Below are 19,328 nucleotides of genomic sequence, written 5' to 3'. Positions count from 1 at the left end.
AGGCCAATCTAGACAAGGTGAAATGGGGCAATTACTGAGATCCTGAAAGACAAAAATGAAACCAAGGCTTGATGAAGTGTTCTAAGCAAAGGCACTGTTAAGTGCATAGACATCAATACATACCAAAATATTTTAGAAATACATTCTCCAATTTGTCCTTCAGTTTCACTAATTAGTATGATTCTCCGGAAATCTCAGCTCTCCTGCACAAAGATTGTCTGAAGAGATAAGCTTTTTTGAAAAGTTGTAGTAATTTGGGAAAATAAAGAAATTACTTCTAAGAAACAGCTTTAAGAATGAAAATGGGTGAAGTAGTTAATACTTAAAATATTAGTCTTTACTAGATATTATCTTTTTAAGAAATTAATATCTCAGAGCAATGATCTGTGCTTGGATCTTCTGTTTATAACTGTCTATGAGAAAGATTAATGTGTTTTTATAGAATATAATTTATCTTGATAAATTTTTGTCTTTATAGTAATAATGACTTCTTATTTACGTCTCCTTATTCACAATGAATGCATTTGATTCCCAGAATATACACCAAAATAGAGGAAGACAGAAAAAACTAAAAATTGTTTGTTAAAAACATCTAAAAATATTTTCATGTGAACTTATCATTTCAGAAAAAATTACATGGAGTGTCCAAAGATTAATTTAATAAGTATTCTGTCATCTTATATTATACATAGGTGCTAGTTAGAGAGCATTTTATTTTGCTTTGAAATATTTACATTGCACCACCAAGAAATGAATTAAATAATATCTTATAAAATTATTAGAGATGATTTTATGAAAATTAATTTAAATGAATTTTACATACAAATTCATAATAATAATGGCATATCTATATAACACCAGAGCAAATTAATGAAAAGTAAGGGGAAAATCTATTATATTCATTTTGTGTAAAAAATGTAAGGATTTGCCTTTTTTATGACTACTTTGAAATTTTTTTAGGCCCAAATGTTTTTTTTTTTTTTTTTTCTTCAATGTTTATTTATTATTGAGAGACAGAGAGACATAGAGTGTGAGCAGGGGAGGGGCAGAGAGACAGGAGACACATATTCCAAAGCAGGCTCCAGGTTCTGAGCTGTCAGCAAAGAGCACCACGTAGGGCTCAAACCCACAAACTGCAAGATCATGACCTGAGCTGAAGTCAGACGCTTAACCAACTGAGCCACCCAGGCACCCCTCTTTTTTTTTTTAAGTTTATTTATTTTGAGAGAGAGAGAGAGAGAGAGAGAGAGCTGGGAAGGGGCAGAGAGAGAATCCCAAGCAGGCTCCACACTGTTAGTGCAGAGCCCAATGGGGGACCTGAACCCACAAACTGTGAGATCATGACCTGAACCAAAATCAAGAATCAGCTGCTTAACTGACTGAGCCACCCAGGTGCCCCTAGGTCCAAATGTTCTTAATTGACTGATATAAAGTGCTAACAATTGAATATAAAATTGAATAAGTTCACAAAATATACAGTTTTTAATCTTTTTTTTTTCTTTTTTTACTTTTGAGAGAGTGCACACATGAGTGAGAAGTGGGGGGCAGAGAGAGGGGGGGAGAGAGAATCCCAAGCAGACTCTACACTGTCAGTGCAGAGCCCAGTGTGGGGATTGATTCCATGAACTGCGAGATCATGACTTGGGCCAAAATCAAGAGTCAGGGGCTTTACTGACTGAGCTACCCAGGTGCCCCATACAAACTGTACATTTTTAGTCAGATGATAATGCTACCTGATTTTGAATAAAACTTTTAAACTTTTAGTTTTATTATAAATAAAGCTAGTATGTTTTATAAAGCTTTAGCCTAGTACAGTACTTGGAATAGTCATCATTCAGTCTTCACATTATTTCTGACAATTCTAATTCTCATTTAAGTACAACTCTAATCTGATATCAATTACATGTCATTTTTCAATCAATTTTTAAAAAATTAGAGTTTAATATGGCGCTAACACATCTCCTCTGAGATAAAAGTAACAGAATTCTTTTTTTTTTTTATTTTTTTTTCAACGTTTTTATTTATTTTGGGGACAGAGAGAGACAGAGCACGAACGGGGGAGGGGCAGAGAGAGAGGGAGACACAGAATCGGAAACAGGCTCCAGGCTCTGAGCCATCAGCCCAGAGCCTGACGCGGGGCTCGAACTCACGGACCGCGAGATCGTGACCTGGCTGAAGCCGGACGCTTAACTGACTGCGCCACCCAGGCGCCCCAAAAGTAACAGAATTCTAATCCACTTTGGAGAAGGTAGATTCTAGAGCGAGCATTTTGCAAAATTTGGAGTTATCAAGAATTTTTCAGTAAGGTCATAAAATAAGACATGCAATAATCTAATATGGAGATTAAAGCTTTCTTTAAAGTGAAAGCTAAATTCTGGTCTCATGTTAAGGGTTACAAAATAAAAGCTTATCCAAAGAATGAATGACCAGGTAAGAATCATGAACATCTTTTCCATTTTTACATAAGAAGGAATAATTTTAAGAAAGAGGGAGGGGCACCTGGGTGGCTCAGTAAGTTAAGTGTTTGACTTTGGTTCAGGTCATGGTCTCGTGGTTTGTGAGTTCGAGCTCCGTGTGGGCCTCTGTGCTGACAGTTCAGAGCCTGGAGCCTGATTCGCATTCTGTGTCTCCCTCTCTTTGTGCCCCTCCCCTGCTTGCACTCTGTCTCTCTGTCTCTCAAAAATAAATAAAACATTAAAAAATATTTTTTTTTAAGAAAGAGGGAATAAATAATTCAAAAGCATTTTCTTTTTTTTTTTTAATTTTTTTTTCAACGTTTATTTATTTTTGGGACAGAGAGAGACAGAGCATGAACGGGGGAGGGGCAGAGAGAGAGGGAGACACAGAATCGGAAACAGGCTCCAGGCTCTGAGCCATCAGCCCAGAGCCTGACGCGGGGCTCGAACTCACGGACCGCGAGATCGTGACCTGGCTGAAGTCGGACGCTCAACCGACTGCGCCACCCAGGCGCCCCAAAAAGCATTTTATACATATTACACAGATAAGGTAAATTGAAAATTATGTTCCAATTTCAGTTAGGTTGTTAGGTTGTTGAGGTTTTAAGCCAGCTAGAAATATTTCTACTTGTGTATACAACAAATGATGTCATTGAATATATCTCATTAAATCTTGGTAAAATAAAAGTGAAAGGTAAAATAAAGCAGATATTTGTGTGCAGATAGTGATTCAGGGAAACATGTATTAATCTGGAATCCACTTGGCAGAGTTAGGGGGCTTTCTGCGGTTTCATATTTCTTTATGAAAACTTCCTGGTGCCGATCACATTTTATTGTAATTATTCACATACCTTCTTTTCCAAAGAGCTCCGTGAATACACAGCAGTCCTCTCCAAATTACCTGTTATCACTCCTGAATCTATGGTAGGTACTCCATAACTGTGAAAGAAAAGGATAAATGAATGAATGAGAAAAGAGAAAGGCAAAAGATATAAAAATAAAATTAGCAAACCATAAGATGAGAAATAGAGGAGAAAACAATCTTTTTACTCCGTCCTACTTACAAAGCCATGGAGAAATGGAGAATGCTGAATGATAAATTAAGAAACTATACATTTTTGGTGCTCCAAAATGTATTAAAGATTTGGCTTATTTTGGTAGGAGGGAAGAAAGGGGGTTGCTAAACTATGATCTCCTTCAGGAAAGTTTATATTCACACGAGGATATACACCACAATTTCTTCACATCTTTACACTCTTGCCTTCTATCACATCTTCATGGCATCTATCATTAGGATATGATTCCATTTTCATGGCCAGATCTTTATAGCTCTTTTGGGCTGCCTCATCGTTCTACAGACATTTAATCTCATATGCTTTCTTATTTCAATAGTTGTCCTTCAAGCAACAAAGATGATCTGCATGTAAGGATGCTGTTTCCTCTAAAATGTCATCTTAGACAGTATAGAAGGGTAAAAATAGAAACAATTTTGGATAACTAACACTATAAGAGTAGCCATCTGCTTCTCAGAAAGATACGGATGTGTTTTCTTGTTTCTTTCCTCTAACCAATCCAAAAGATTTTCTTCCTAAAATCTAAGATTATGATATTTCTCCAAAGAAAATTTCTGATATTTCTGACAAAATGTATTAACTTGTGAACACCCGAATGAACTTTAAATAACCCATCAAATATTGCTGATGGATAGATACTACATAGAATGATCCAACAGCCATATGGAGACCCGATGGACAATCGAGCTACCATTTTCCAGATTGAGAAAGCAATCAAAATGAGGAAAATGGGAAGAGTACCATACCAGATGGTACTCCAGCTGAACTATACAAGTGTGGGTACACAGCAAATAGTGAATACTTTCACCACTTGTTCAAAACCATATGGACACAGAAAGATAGATGTAGATATTTGAGGGACACCTATTTCTTAAGAGGAAAAAGGATAAATTAGGGTACTAAAAGCTACTACTGTGTTAACTGACAGGAAGTTGCTGACTTAAATTTTGTGCTATCTAAAATAATTTACTCTGGGATATTATAATCATAACAATGTCCTAGAACTTCACAAAGTAGCATTTATGAAATAACAGAATAAAAATACTTTAGAGAATATGTTGAAATACACTGAGTTAATTTCAACTGAATTTTTTTTTAGATCAAAGTTAATAAAAATGCAAACACTCCAAATCTTAGGTGTTATTTATTATTTCTTTATGATATGAATTGCACAATTAATAATATTTGAGGTCATAGCTTTAAAAAAATTTTTAAATTTCAATGAAATAAAGTAACCTAAAACAAAAAAAGTATTTAAAGGCCTAATATTTAGAATTTATTTAGGTTATAATACTAGGTTGCACACACTCCTGTCATTGAAAAATATTTAATCTAATAGAAGCCTATAATGAAGCTTTTTTTTTTCTTTATGTAAAATATAGCAGACGATTTACGTGCTACTTATCACAGAAGGTCTTGGGCAATCTCAGACAAAGCAAGAGACTATATTCTTTCATGGTTTTGACCTCTAAACATGTGTCAATGCCAAGTTCACTAATTGTACACCCAGCATAAATATCAGAAAGTTCAGCCAAAAAACAGAATCCTGAAGTATGAAATAAAGGTATCCATAAAGAGAAGATATATGTTTTGATTTTATTTTATGTTAGTTACTGTTTCCAACTAAGAATTTTATTATGAAGCTGCTTGGATGTTTGCTGTAAATGATACATGAATACAGATAACTCCATTGATAACTGAACCAATGAAACTGTTAAAACCCATGCTGACTTTTGCAGAATATTTTAGCACGCAATGCTATACTTATCTCATCTACACTTGTAGAATACAAGCCAAGGAAACAGATAGGAGGCTTCTAAAGGTAATTTTAGAGATAGTATCTTAGAAACTTGTATAAATGGTAGTTCAAATAATATGCAAACAACTGAAGTTCCACATCTAAGTTTGTAGGGAAGAAAGAACTCAGAAATATGTTCTCCCACAAACATAATTGTCAAAATTCTTAAAACCCACACTCCCAAACTGGTTGTAAGTAAACATTTCAAATGCCATAGTCATAAAATTTACTAATTTATTTTTAAACAGAGGCTACCTCAATTTTAATGACATTATTATTATTATTATTATTATTATTATTATTATATCGAAAACGGAGCATTTTCTCTGGGCCCCACACACAGTGCTTAGTTTGAATGGAATGTCTTATTTAATTCTCACAAGCACCCTGTGTGATAGACATTTTCCCCCATTTTATGGGTAGAAAATGGATACAGATAGGTTAAGCAATTTGCCCAAGACAAAACATTAGCAATGTCAGGGCAGGCTTTTTTTTTTTTTTTTTTTTTTTAATTTTTTTTTTCAACGTTTATTTATTTTTGGGACAGAGAGAGACAGAGCATGAACGGGGGAGGGGCAGAGAGAGAGGGAGACACAGAATCGGAAACAGGCTCCAGGCTCTGAGCCATCAGCCCAGAGCCCGACGCGGGGCTGGAACTCACGGACCGCGAGATCGTGACCTGGCTGAAGTCGGACGCTTAACCGACTGCGCCACCCAGGCGCCCCAGGGCAGGCTTTAAAAAAAGCAACACGTGGGGCGCCTGGGTGGCTCAGTTGGTTGAGCATGGGACTCTTGATTGTGGCTCAGGTCATGATCTCATGGTTCATGAGACGGAGACCCAAGTTGGGCTCTGTGCTGACAGCATGGAGCCTGCTTGGGGTTCTCTCTCTCTCTTCCGGTCTCTCTCTGCCCCTCCCTCTGCTCGCACTTGCTCTCTCTCTCTTTCAAAATAAACTTAAAAAACAAAATAAAAAATAAAGCAATACAAGTGAACAGCCATTTATTTTTTTAAGTTTATTAATTTATTTTGAGAGGGAGAGAGGGGGAGAATCCCAAGCAGGCTCTGTTTTGTCAGCTCTATCTCATGAACTGTGAGAGTGATATCATGACGTGGGTGGAAATCAAGAGTCTGGACACTTAACCGACTGAGCCACCCAGGCGCCCCTGAAAAGCCATTTCTGAACTTAATCATCATGCTATGCTGCTTGCCTTGGAATAATCTACCTAAAACATTATTTTTAATATTCATTCATTCATTTATTCATTCATTCATTCTTTATTGAAGTGTATTTGGCATACAATATTATGTGAGTTTCAGGTGTACAACATAGTGATTCAACATTTATATACATTGAGAAGTGATCACCAGGATAAATCCAGCTACCATCTGTCAACCTTACAAAGTTGTTACATATTATTAACTATATTCTCTATACTGTACATTGTACCCCATGTCTTTTTATTTTTATTTTACACCTGGCAGTTTTACCCTTTTATCCCCTTCCTCTATTTTGTCCATCTTCTCATGCCCCTTCCCTCTGGCAACCATCGGTTTGTTCTCCGTATTTATGAGTTTGTGGCTGTTTTGTCTGGGTTTTTTTGCTTTAATTTTTTAGATTACACATATAAGTAAAATCATATATTTTCCTTTCCCTGTCTGACTTAGTTCATTTAGCATGATACCCTCAAGGTCCATCCATGTTGTCATAAATTTAATATTTTCAGAGATGAAGAAAACTTACAACACTTAAAAGGAATTTTATTTCTATTTCATAAGCAACATTAAGATTTAGTTGCTTCTAGATGAAATTTGATACTGGTGATTTTTTCCCTAGGGTTTGGTAAAAATTAATATCCAAGAATTCTTGATATATGTAAATCATTTTGCCAATTCAATAAAAATTAACTTTAATGTTATTTTTACTTACAAACTGATCAATACACTCCTAAGGTATTTTATCCTTCATATATATATATATATATATATATATATATATATATATATATGTGTGTGTGTGTATATATATATATATATATATAGTATTTCTTTGTAGGGAAAATATTGATAATGCCTAGGTCTATGTGAATAACATATATGAATAACTCATAAGATCGTGAAATCTTAATTCAAGCATGACGCCAGTTGATGTCATGAGAATTAATCAAAATACTGGCAATCATGAATATGTAAAAATTAACACTTGACTGCTCTATGTTTAAATGGGCAACATCACTTATTCAAATAGTAACTCTTCCCTTTCACCCGGACAGCTAAATCTCAGCTATGAATGAAAAAGGCAGAAATAGACGGGATCTGGTAAAATTGATTTTTTTTGCTAGTGAGATATTATTACACTGATGAACTGAAAAATCAATTTATAAGATACACCATGAAGGAGTATACTTTTTTTTCATATGGAATCTATCTTAAGTTGAAACACTGAAAAATAGGAGACAATTTGTGTCATATCTAAATATTTTATATGGAGATGTCAAAAGTCTGATACACTCACTCTATTTCTCGACTTGTGACTGTGTGTATATCTGCAGTTGTCATTCATGAAAGCAACTAAGGCACAGGTGTTAGACCCTACCTACCTTGTAACCTTGCAGCCAACTCATTTGCAGCATGTAAAGTTACATACGGATGTGTCTATGTGCTTGCTGCATCCCTCTCTCTCACGTTCTCTCTTCCTCTCTTCCTCTCTGCCTCTCTCTCCCTTCTTACTTTCTTCCCACCCTCCCTCCCTTCCTCTTCCTCCCCTCTCTTTGTGTCTTCTTTCAAGCTTCCACTATGCATGGAAAACTATTTCCCAAGATCACATAGGGGAGAAAATTCTTAACATGTCTGTGTTTATTGTAAGTAAAAGTCCAATTTCTCTAACCTCTGAAAAATAAAGACTGCTTTCCTGTGAGCATTTTTTTCTTTCATTCCTCTATCGTAAGGTAAAGATTAGCCTGGTGGGGACATAAATAACATGCTCTAAATTATTCTTAATGCCTATTTTCTTTATGATTAACAAATAAATGTCTTTGTGGTGTTTGCTCTGTCAGGTGGCATATAAATGCTAAATATTTGCTACTACTTACACAGATCATGAATATACACAGGCAACGTGCTGGCTTCATGAAAAACTCTGAAACATATATTCACGTTTTGAAGGATTCTCAAATTTTCATAAGTTCATATTTCCTAGTTTCAGTAATTCAAATTCAGTAACTATTTCAGCTTTCTAGTTTAAAAAAAAAATCCCTCATTCTGCTATAATGTTAATTTTAACTAAATGACCAATAACTTCTAATAATGGAACTTATTTTTTCAAAACAAAAAGAAAACACAGTTTCAGTATTTTTAAGCAACTTACAGATTTTAAAATTATGTGTATATACATATATATTCTTTTAAAAAATTGTGGCAAGAACACTTGGCACGAACCTACAGTAACAGATTTGTAAATGTGAAATACAATACTGTTAACTATTGGATGTTGTAAAGCAGATTGTTAGAACTTACTTATCTTACATAACTGACACTTTATAGCCATTGAATAATAACTCCTTATTGCTCCCTATCCCCAGTTCCTAGAAGCCACCATTCTACTCTCTACTATGTGAGTTCCACTATTTTAGATAATTCATATAAGTGGAATCATGCAGTACTTGTGCGACTGTGCCTGGATTATTTTGCTTAACATAATATTCATGTTGTTACATATTGCAAGAGTTCCTTCTTTTTAAAGACTAAATAATATTCCAGTGTGTGTGTGTGTGTGTGTGTGTGTGTGTGTGTGTGTGTGTATCACATTTTCTTTATCCACCCATCCATCCATGGACATTTAGGTTTTATTCCACATACTGCTATTGTGAATATTGCTGGAATAAGCATGGATGTGTTAAGATCTTGATCTTGAGATCTTGATTTCAGTTCTTTGTGTAAATACCCAGAAGTGGGATTACTGGGTCCTATGGTAGTTCTATTTTTGATTTTTTGAGGAATCTCCATACTGTTTTCCATAGCAGCTGCAGCAGCTTGCATTCCCACTAACAGGGCACAAGTGTTTCAATTTCTCCATATTCTCACCCACACTCATGGTTTGTTTTTTCTGTTTTTGTTTTTGGTTTTGTTTTGGATAAAGTCATTCTAACAGGTGAGTGGTGGTTTTGATTTGTATTTCTCTGATGATTACTGATGTTGAACCTCTTTTCATATCCCTGTTGGCTATCTATATGTCTTTGTCAGAGAATTGTTTGTTCAAGTCCCCAACTCTTTTTTCTTTTAAAAATTGAGTCATTAGATTTTTTTGGTTATGGAATTATAGGCATTTCCTACATATTTTGGAAATTAATCCCTAATTAGATGTATGATTTTCAAATATTTTTTCCATTCCATAGGTTGCTTGTTCATTCTGTTAACTTACACACAAACACACACACACATAATCAAAACCATTAACACTAATAAATTTAGTAAAGTTTCAAGATACAAAAATCAACATAAACAAATCAGCTGTGTTTTGGGGCACCTGGGTGGCTTAGCAGGTTAAGCGTCCGACTTCCTCTCAGGTCATGCTCTTGTAGCTTGTGGGTTTGAGCCCTTGTTGGGCTCTGTGCTGACAGCTCAGAGCCTGGAGCCTGCCTCAGATTCTGTGTCTCTCTCTCTCTCTGCCCCTCCCCCACTCACACTCTGTCTCTCTCTCAAAAATAAATAAATGTTAAAAATTAAAAAAAAAAGCATTTGTGTTTCTATAACAATAAACTATTTGTAAAGGATATTAAGGAAACAGTCCCTTTATGATAGCATAAAAATAAAATATTTAAGAATAAACATAACTAAGGAGATCGAAGACATGTACACTGAAAACTATAAACATAGATGGAAGAAATTAAAGAATGGAAACATGAACAGATGGAAAAATATCCTGTGTCCATGAATTGCAAGACTTAATATTGTTAAAATGTTCACACTACCCAAAGCTATCTGTAGAGTCAATGCAATCCCTATCAAAATCCGAATGGCATTTTTTTTTTACAGAAATAGAGAAAACAATTATAAAATTCCTAAGGAACCAAAAGGACCAAAGAAAACAAAACAATCTGGAGAATTATTAACAAAGGCAGACACATCATGCTTCCTGATTTCAAAGCATATTATAAAGCTACAGAATGGTATTGGCATATTAAAACAGTATGGTACTTGCATAAGATACAGAATAGAGAGCTCAGAAATAAATCCACACATACACAGTCAACTAATCTTTGACAAGGGTACTAAGAACACATAACGGAAAAAGGATCGTCTTTAACAATGGTGCTGGGAAAAATGGTTATCCATATCCACAAGAAGGAAATTGTATCCTTACCTTACATTGTACACAAAAATCAACTCAAAATGCACTACACACTTAAATGTAAGACCTCTAACTGTAAAACTCCTACAAGAAAATTTCAAGGAAAAACTTCATGACATTGTTCTTAGCAATGATTTCATGATTTGACACCAAAGCACAGGCAACAAAAGAAAAAAATAGACTATATCAAAGTATATGTGTATATTCTTCATATATGTGTATATATACACACACATATACTTTTCTTTAATTTTTAAAAATGTATTTATTTTTGAAAGACAGAGAGAGAAAGAGAGAGCACTAGTGGGGGAGGGGCAGGGAGAGAGAGAGGGAGACACAGAATCTGAAGCAGACTCCAGGCTCTGAGTTGTCAGCTCATTGTCTGATGCGGGGCTTGAACCTACGAACTGTGCGATCATGACCTGAACTGAAGCCGGATGCTTAACCGGCTGAACCGTCCAGGCGCCTCCACACATATATATTCTTAACATATATTTATATATTCCTAATATATTTTTAAATATATATTCCTAATTATATTTTTAAATATAATTTAACTTAGAGTTATAGAACATCAGTACTGTATTCATGCTTGATGTTTGGTAAGCATTTAAAATAATATAAAATTAAGGGTGCCTGGGTGGCTCAGTTGGTTAAGTGTGTGACTTCGGCTCAGGTCATTATCTCATGGTTCGTGAGTTCGAGCCCTGTGTTGGGCTCTGTGCTGACAGCTCAGGGCCTGGAGCCTGCTTCTGATTCTGTGGCTTCCTCTCTCTCTGCCCCTCCTCTGCTCACACTCTGTCTCTCTCTCAAGATAAATAAAGATTTTAAAAAAATTTTAATAAATAAAATTATATTCTCAAATATTTTAAAAGTGCATGACTTATATTGCTAGAATTGGGAAAATAGATCTTTTCAGTTACTTTATAATCAAATAAAATAGCTACCTTTTTTATTAACCTGGAGAAACTACAAATATTAATATATAGTATGTGATATTAGCAATTAGCAGCCTAGTTATAACAACCAGATCCCTTTTCCTATTAATATAATTCAAATATTTCCCCACATTCTGAGTTAAGCATATTTAAAGCATTTTGTCATGTGCAAATATAAGTCATACAATATCATTATATTGGTAAAGAAATGTGCATTTTTTGGCAATTTCAAGCAGAATTGCACCAAGTTAGAAATAATTATGAATGCTTTGGTTTGTGACATTGAGGTTTGTATTTTCATTTATCTCAGAACTGAGAAGTCCTGGAAAAATGTGAACTTTTATAAGAGTTGGGCTTCTAGTCCAGAAAATCTTGCTAAGGAGATTATAGTCATGACTATATTGCAAGGATAATTTATGACACAAACTCCTTCAAAAATATTTTTATCTAGATTCTGTAATATTGTTCATCTGGGGTTGAAAGTTAACTTTCAACATGTATGATTAATTCTTAATCCTACAAATATATGAGGCTTCTGGCTTACTCAGAAAAGCTTTAAGAAACTGATGGGACAGTTTTAGGACCAGGAATGGAGTATGTCTTATTCATCTCCCTAGCCCATGCTTCTATCCTCAAGTTCATGGTTGTTTAACATGTTTACCCCCCTAAGACACGTACGTGTTGAAATAGTAGCAGAAGCAAAGTTGAATCTCAAGTATACTCGCTTGATATCAAAGCTTATAGGTGCATTATCTCATTCATTTCACAAGTTCTTACTGGGGCTATTCCCTGTTCTAAGAACTTTGGACCCAACCACATACAAAGTTCATGCCCTCATGCAGGCTTTAATGTGGTCAATAAATAATAAGCACATAGTAATAGCTCCTCTGGAAAAAATAAAGCAGTCAGGAGATAGAAATTATAGATTAAGGAGATTTTGATCAGAGAACTGACTGAAATGAGAGAATAAGCCACTTGACTTTCTGCGGACAAGTGTTCCAGAAAGGAAACTAGAAAGTGCAAAGGCCCTTTGATAGGAACATGCTTGCTGTGTTCAAGGATTCGATGCATCATGTATTTTATTTTTTGAACCTATGTCCTGGTACTTGCTTTTTCCCTGGCTTGGAATTCTCTTCCCTTCTCCACCTCCTATTATTCATCCTTAAGACTCAGCATCTTCCCCACTATACATTCATGAGGCCTCCGTACTGGCCCAAATGCTTTCCTTCACTGCTGCCATAGCACTTACCCAAACCTCTAGCTAATTATTTTTCAAACATTGCCTTTTTCTCTTCTTATATTTATCTGCCCTACTTGACCATTAGTGCCTCAAAGGCAGGGGCTTTTTCTAATCAATTTTGATTGTCCCAGGGCCTAGTACTGCTCAGGATATCACAGAACTCAATGAAAAGAGATGGAAATATTTGGTTATAAAATAATTTTACATAACCTGTTTTCCTTTCCTCAGATTATAATTGGAAAATCTTGATTTAAGTCACATCCTCAGGCAAAAACAAATAACTAGGCCCATTTTGGGGAGATGTTGTCATTACAAAAGATTCCTAAAATTAAAAATCAGCACTTTTCTGTGAATATGATTTGTAAAAATTCTGAAAAGACCTTACACAAATTTAAGTAACTTTTGTAAATAAAATAATATATTAAATATTAATTGTTTTATATCAATTGACAGCAAATGATACTAAATGGCATAAATATACATATTTTTTTCTTGAAGTAAGGGAAGCATAAATGTAAAGTTTTAAAGGAGAATCAAAAGACTAGAGCTATTCCAGGTTGAATTTTTGCTTCATCAGATTTTCATAATTAGAGTGATTATCAAACTGTGAAATAATTTACCTGGAACTTGTATTTATAATGTTTAATGTAATAATAAGAAAACATGTTAAGAGCATTAAGCTCATTACAAAGATAAATCAGTGGCACACAGTTACAATTTCTCTTTCTGACTGCCTAGACATAGTTAAAATTACATATATGGTTGAATTTTGTTAATTTACGCATTTCTTATAAAGATAGTTCATTTGCATTTTTAAAAAGTTTGAAACATTATTTGGTTATCCTAAATGTTTTATTTCCTCTGGATATAAAACACATCTGGTTGGATCATTTTGACAAAGTACTGCCTGATAGGCCCAGAATCAAACCCAATCATATGGTCATTGAACAAATGGCCACCGTATTTCTTGGATTTGTTGCTAGTTTATTCTCCAGTGTAGTTGCTCTTTTCTCATATGGCAGTGTCCTGTCAGCTCTCAATTAACTGCACCTTTTTGCTCTGTATATACTGAATACTACTGAATACTCAGCTTTTTTAAATCCTGAACAATGTCCACCTCACCTCCTCATTCCATTCTCCCCTGATGGGCATTTTCCTCCATCCAGTTCTTTGAACTTCATCGGAAATTATGTGAATGTTTACTCTTCTAGGCACTTTGATATGCACAAGGGATACCCACTAATGAAAAACAAACAAACAAATCTGGCTTAACCCCCAACAAGCTAAGGATCTAGGGATGATGGGCGATATCAGAGTGGGGACAAGCACACAAATGGATAATGTCAATACAATAAAAAACATCATGGGAAATCTGTATAGAATGCTAGGTAGACTCAGGGAAAGATGCTCAGCTCTCCTTGGCAAGGTTTCCTGGAGAAATTACCACCTGAGCTGAATCTGGACTGAAAATAGCATTTAAGGCATAGAGATCATTTAAAGGAGAAGAAAAGGCATGTGCAAAGATACAGCAAAGTGGAAAGGAATGCGAATAATTAGTGGACCATATGACCAGAAACAGAAGTCTTTAAATCTTGAGGGTAAGGAGTATCTCTGGAAGGAACCTCATTTGAAACAATGTTTTGTTTTAATCTCTGCTAATCCCATATCTGTGCAAATAGGCATTCAATGAGTTTTTATTTGACTAAATGAAGATTAAATTGGCAAATGTTTGGCAAACTCAAGGCTGTGCACTGTTACAAATGAGAGACTCAGTGTTACAGGATATACCAAAAGGGTAGTAGACCGTTGAGATTTTCAACTTTTAAAATCTGAAGTTTCCAAGTATGCAAACATACATAGAAATACTGATAGAATGTTAGCCTGTTTCAGTGGAGAAGCCCCTTTCACCAGAACTGCCACTCTCCTTTGAAGACCATTTTATTTGCACAAAAAGCTGTGTGTGTGTGGGGGGGGGGGGGGCGTGTGTGTGCACGCGCGTGTGTGCACGCATGTGTGTATTTTAAATGTTTATTTTTGAGAGAGAGAGAGAGAAAGAGTGAGCACGAGTGGGGGACAGGAGGAGAGAGGGGGACAGAAGATCTGAAGCAGGATCTGTGCTGACAGGAGAGAGCCTGGTGTGGGACTCTAACCCACAAACTGTGAGATCATGACTTGAGCTGAAATTGTATGCTCAATGGACTGAGCCACCCGGGTGCCCCAATGTGTTTTAACCATACCAAGAGAAACACTTTGTATACAGAGATGGTTAAAGAACTAACAAACAGCACTGATACCCAGTGAGCAACTAGACTCACATTCTAGCTGAGTGGTTCTCTCCAAATTACCAGAGCTGACAAAATAATTCAAATTGTGAGCTTCAAAAATGATCACAGTTTTTAAATGTCATAAACTTTGGGGTAGTTTGTGAATAGTCAAATTTCAAATGGTAAATAAATGGTAAGGATCTAATATAAATACCAACTCTCACATTTCCAGAGTCTTCCTAGGTGTTGTTTCTCTTACCTACTTATCGGAATTATTAAGTCTCTCAGACTTAAGGACTGCTGAAGCAGAAAGAAAACTCCTGAATCAGTCAGTTGTCCTCCTTTCTGAGCTACCCTTGTCCGTACCTCCATTAAGCTAAATATCCTAAAATTGACTTAATTGCAATACCTGAAGGCAAGTTTGCAGTATGTGAAAGTGCTTTGGAAAAAAAAATGAAGTGCTCCAATATTAGCAGGGCTGCTGAAAGATGAGTGACACATCAAAGAGATTTGAGCTGGTTTTTCCATGATAACTTAAGGGACTCAAAGTCCTCCTAAATCAAATCAGTTCTCTAATATATATACTCTGGTCTAAGCTTCAACAAAGCACTAGGAATAGAAATTTAGTGTTATATTTATTAGCCAACACAAACAATTGAACCTTGATAGGTTACTTTTTTTCTCAAGAGAAAACTTCCTTCAAAGCCCTATAGAACTGTAAGGACTTAGAATAACTGGAACTACTATAACCTACTAGACAATTTTAATAATACTATCATCATCACCACCACATAGAAAAGACTAGGAAACAAAGAATTATAAAATGTGATGAACTAGAATGTTCATTTATGTTTGGTTTTTATTATTGTTTTTAATTACAAGATGATATACAAATTTAAAACCAATATATAGAGAATAAAAAGAACATCAATCTCCATCTCAACCACTTCCCCTTCCCTCTGGTTTTCCTTATAGACAATGAATACTAAAAAATACATTTAATTGTGGATGCCTTATCCACTGAAATAATATTGGGCTCCTGGATTTGATTTCATACTCACCAGAGAGTACCTGGATTCCATGCTGCTTCATTACTACCTGTGGAAATGATTTGTCTTTGACCAGTAGGCTAGAATTCAAGTCTTTTGTTTCTCCATAGTCAAACTGGTATGGATTCAAACTAAATGCGGGACATTTCTATTTACACCATTTTTTGGGACTCTTAGCAGGCTCAGTGACTATTTCATAGTATATATCTTTAAGATATATACTTTAGAAGAGGTAACTTTTGTCTTGCTTTGTAACATATGATGCATTATTAAAAATAACAGTTTTGTGGTAAACTCTTCAAATTTCCAAGCCAGTCTTCTAGGGTTACAACTGCCAACAGGGGACAGGCAGGTATGGTAAATGTGTGAAATGGGGCTGTGCTGCCCTGGAAAGTACAAGTCCTGTGTAGAGGGAACAGCTGCTGTTCAGTTCTAGCCAATCGTCACCATGTGAGAATCTGGGCCCAGTATTGTCAGAGCTTCCAAATATTCAAGAGAAGCTGAAAACCCAGAGACTCATGTAAAAAAACAAATACCCTAGTGTTTAAATACTGGCTTAATTTTTAAAAAATATTATGCAGGACAAACATTTGTGGGCCAAAGTCAGTCCATTGGCAGTCAATTAGCAATCTCTGCCACCCATATATAATCACCACTTTGTTCTTTTTATCCACTGATTAATTTATAATTCACATGTTTGAGCATTAATCCAAATGTGTCTGGGGGGGGGTCTCAATAATCTGGATCAACACATTTCCATTTTTGTCAGCCATTTGCCAATGTTGCTCTGTTTCCAGGATAAAAAGCAATTTGCCCCACTTACCTTGGTTGTGGAAACATGTTTTACTTTTCTTTTAAATCCTAACTCATTGAAATATTCACATAAAATCTTAATTGTGTAAATAACCCCTCAAGAAGCTGATGATGGGATACAATGATAAGTTAGGTATGGTTCATAAGAAGCTTGCTCTCCAACATAAAGAGAAATAAACATTTTCTTTTTATTTTAATTTTTAATATTTATTTTGAGAGAGTGAGAGAGAGAGAGAGAGAGAAACAGAGTGTGAGTGGGTAGGTCAGAGAGAGTGGAGACACAGAATCCAAAACAGACTCCGGGCTCAGCTGTCAGCACAGAGCCCGAGGTGGGGCTCAAACTTACGAACCATGAGATCATGCCTGAGCCAAAATTGGATGCTTAACCGACTGAGCCACCCAGGAGCCAGAGAAATAAACATCTGAGGAATTGTACATGTCATTACCTTAACCTAGTGTTTTTCAAACTTTGTTCCATGGAACCTGAAGAGTTTGGAGTTGCTAAGAAGCACGTTATAGAGGTAACTGAAGGCTGTCATTGGAAAGGTGGATTTTACTTGAAAACAAAAAGTTTGAGAATATTTGTTCATCAGATTAAAGAATTTCAAATTTGATCTGAAGGGGTCTTTTTGTAAAGTTTATTTTATTTATTTTGAGAAAGACTGCAAACAGGGGAAGAGCAGAAAGGGAAAGACAAAATCCCAAGCAAGCTCCGTGCTGTCAGCGTGGAGCCTGACAAAGGGCTCAGTCCCACAAACCATGAGATCATGACCTGAGCTGAAATCAAGAGTCAGCTGCTCGACCGACTGAGTCACCAGGCTTCCCATGAAAGGGGTCTTATCTTCAGATCAGAGGATTCCTTGTGATCCACAGAAGTCTTTCAGAGGATCCATGAGCTACCTGACATGCAAATGGACCACAAATGTCATTTTTATTACTTTTATTATATTCTCAAAAGAGTTTGTGAACCAACATATGATATTTACAATAAATAACTAATATTTAAAAGTATGGATTCTTGTGGTGCCTGGGCGGTTCAGTAGGTTAAGTGTCTGACTTTGGCTCATGTCATGATCTTGTGGTCTGTGAGTTCCAGCACCACGTCAGGCTCTGTCATCTTGGAGCCTGGAGCTTGCTTTGGATTCTGTGTCTCCCTTTCTCTGTGCCACTTCCCCACTCATGCTCTGTCTCTCTCTCAAAAATAAATAAACATTTAAATATTTATGAAAAAATAAATAAAAGTATGGATTTTGAAGTTAGAGTTACATAAGTGATTCATCTGGGACTAAATGCAAACTTTTTAAGCTTCAGTTTGTTCATCTGTAAAATAGGAATAGAATAGCGTCCACCTCATTGTGTTGTAGTGAAGTCTAAATGAGATAAGCAAATATAAAGGACACAGCACAATGTCTTATAGTATGCACTCCATAAATGTCAATTATTCCTATTGTTGTCTTTGTTACTGCTGTTTAACAAACTCAAACACATAGGGAAAGTCACAAGAAATTAATATACTATTTGTAAACAACAGAGGGGACTGAATAATTATTTCTCCTTGGATGAGTCAGTGTAGACTTCCAGAAGATGGGCCATTTGACATGGGTCTTGAAGATAAGTAGGAGTTTTACCAAGAGACAAAATGGGAGAAAACCTTTCCAAAGTGGGGCAGGAACAGTATGGCTAAGACATAGAGTATTTGCAGGAATTGGAAAGTTTAGTGAGTGGTGAGAAGGTTGTGCAACTTACTCAATAGAAGCCAGGAGTGGAGAGGCAGGAAATGGGGTTGGAGAAGTAAATTGGAATTAAAATATCCTGGTGAGTTTGATTTGTAAGCATTATGAAGTCAATGAAGATTTTCAATGAGAATATGATCAAATTTTTAAAGGAAGATAATTCTTACGGTGTTGTCCAGGATAAATTCAAGTAAAAAGGTAACTAACATTTGTATGCATTTAATGCATGCCAGGGATGGTTATAAAACAAACAACAATAATTTTCTCAGTGAACCTAAAATGTTCAGATTATCACTTCATGTCATATGTGACAAAACTGAAACTTCAAATGGTTAGCAATCCAAGAGCACATAACTAGTCAATTATGCAGCTGTGCTTTTAATCATTTTGAAAGATTCCAAAGCCCCTTATATTTCCACTGGTCTGTGTGGTTGGGAAATAGGATATGAAACTATTGCCATTCATCTAGATGAGAGGTGATATAGGACTCATATAAGAAAGTGGCAATAAGGATTGATATTCAGAAGCTATTTCTGAAGAAAGCAAGGAGACATAAGAAAAAAAATCAATATGAAAAGAGGAAACAGAGGGGTGCCTGGGTGGCTAAGTTGGTTAA

The 19,328-nt window shown here is 35.6% G+C and overlaps 1 long non-coding RNA gene across 2 annotated transcripts in view; it reads right to left on the bottom strand.

Moving 5' to 3' along the window:
* Positions 1 to 2,987: 2,987 nt before the first annotated feature.
* LOC147578193 (uncharacterized) overlaps positions 2,988 to 19,328 on the bottom strand; it is a 150,772-nt gene continuing 134,431 nt past the window's right edge. The window contains exon 4 of one of the 2 annotated variants that reach the window (XR_015254908.1): positions 2,988 to 3,395. This is a non-coding gene — a long non-coding RNA (uncharacterized LOC147578193). The remainder of the gene's footprint in view (positions 3,396 to 19,328) is intronic. The other variant, XR_015254907.1, reaches the window with a different exon arrangement.

Source organism: Puma concolor, chromosome C1 (genome assembly GCF_028749965.1).
Source record: "Puma concolor isolate L17-30 chromosome C1, mPumCon1.1.hap2, whole genome shotgun sequence".
In the NCBI taxonomy this organism is placed as follows: domain Eukaryota; kingdom Metazoa; phylum Chordata; class Mammalia; order Carnivora; family Felidae; genus Puma; species Puma concolor.
This window is presented reverse-complemented; position numbering and strand designations above follow the sequence as displayed.